The sequence below is a fragment of the Bactrocera latifrons genome, unplaced genomic scaffold (assembly GCF_001853355.1).
Source record: "Bactrocera latifrons isolate USDA-ARS-PBARC rearing strain unplaced genomic scaffold, ASM185335v1 scaffold_32, whole genome shotgun sequence".
Lineage (NCBI taxonomy): Eukaryota > Metazoa > Arthropoda > Insecta > Diptera > Tephritidae > Bactrocera > Bactrocera latifrons.
The window spans coordinates 582,546-584,017 of record NW_017536852.1 but is presented as its reverse complement, the minus strand read 5'-3'; the positions used below and the strand labels follow the sequence as shown (position 1 = coordinate 584,017).

At 25.5% G+C, this 1,472-nt stretch overlaps 1 protein-coding gene across 2 annotated transcripts in view; it reads left to right on the top strand.

Annotated features, from left to right (window-relative positions):
* The window catches only part of LOC108971032 (polyhomeotic-proximal chromatin protein-like), a 22,418-nt gene extending 21,624 nt beyond the window's left edge, over positions 1–794 (top strand). For both annotated transcript variants that reach the window (XM_018936800.1, XM_018936801.1), the window contains exon 5: positions 493–794. The gene's annotated coding sequence lies outside the window, so the exon portion shown is untranslated. The remainder of the gene's footprint in view (positions 1–492) is intronic.
* Positions 795–1,472: the final 678 nt, after the last annotated feature.

The following is a 1,472-nucleotide window of genomic DNA, read 5'->3' as shown; positions in this document are numbered from 1 at the left end:
ATATTTTGGGATAAGAAATTTAAATTTTTTTCGGTATTACAAAATAATAATTAGAATGTTATTTGCAAGCCCGACTGGTAGTTAAATACTATTAATACAATTTTGTTAATAAAAAATCTTTATAAAAAAATTAAATTGTAAAAAATATCCTTTTTTTAATTATTGTTTTTTTTTTTTTGTTAAATACATTTTATTTGCAATCTATTTTAGTAAATAATAAGCAAATTTGATAACAAAACCATAAGTTGACTTATATTTTTGATCTCGCATGAGAGCCCACCGTATGTCCATATAGGTTTTAGTATAGATTTATATAATAGTAATTTATTTTCAAGATGTAACTGCGATGTATGTCCAAGGAGTAAATATAGTATAAACTTGGGAGCAATATTATTTTTTTATTTTTATAACTGCTATTTGGGATAAAAATATAATACTTTTAATTGATATTATTTTTATATTTGCTAATTTATATTTTCTTACTTTCCGCAGGTATTTTTAACTTCCAGTGTGCTTTGCTTAGTTACGTCGTCGTTGTTTGCAGCATTGATTACTTGCAACAGTTGAAGGCAGACAACGGAGCAACATTTAAATTAAATGATTGGCTCGAGCGAATTCCGTGAACACAACTAAACCACACGAAAAACCAATATTTGTTAGTTTAAAAACATATTTGTAGCGTTTTACTATGTATGCATACTAATTTCATTCGTACTCGTACGCCAACTTATGCTTGGCCGAAAATTTAGTTTTAAGATTTCGCTGATTAGCTAAGATTAGTTTAAAGAAAAAAACATTGTAAGGACTATTAGCACTATTACATACATACATATGTGGATTGTGCGTTCATAAGTGAAAGAAAGAAAAAAAAAACCACCGCAAAAGCATAAACAATTAAACAATTTATTTAAACACACGCTGAAGAATGTCAAATGCTAGTATAATTTATTAAACTACTTTATTAACTAATGATTTAGCATGAGCTCATGCGTGCATTGCGTTTTTACTTGTTCAATTATGCATTGAGTAGAAATTGATTGATTTATTTAATGAATGAATAATGTAAAAAAAACAAGCATTTTATTTATTAGAATCGATTTGAGTTGCTCTTAATTATATTAATTAATTCAATTATTTTGAAGCATCAATTAAACTGACAGAATGCTTGGAGGTGAAGTTTTTATTTACTTACATATATATTTGTAAATATATATATATATAATTATGTATAACTGCATATGTATTTAATTTAATCATATCATTTATATACCAACCATTATTACTTTCATATAGAATGGCAATCAAAGACAGTGAATACTGTTATGCTAACAGCCAATAGCCATCAGGCATAACTAACAATAACAAAAACAAAACTATTTAAATAAGACATGTAATTTATATAATATAAACGAAAAAATCAAAATGCAATCATATTGTTTGCGTAAGAACGTAATTAATTAATTAAGTGTTCT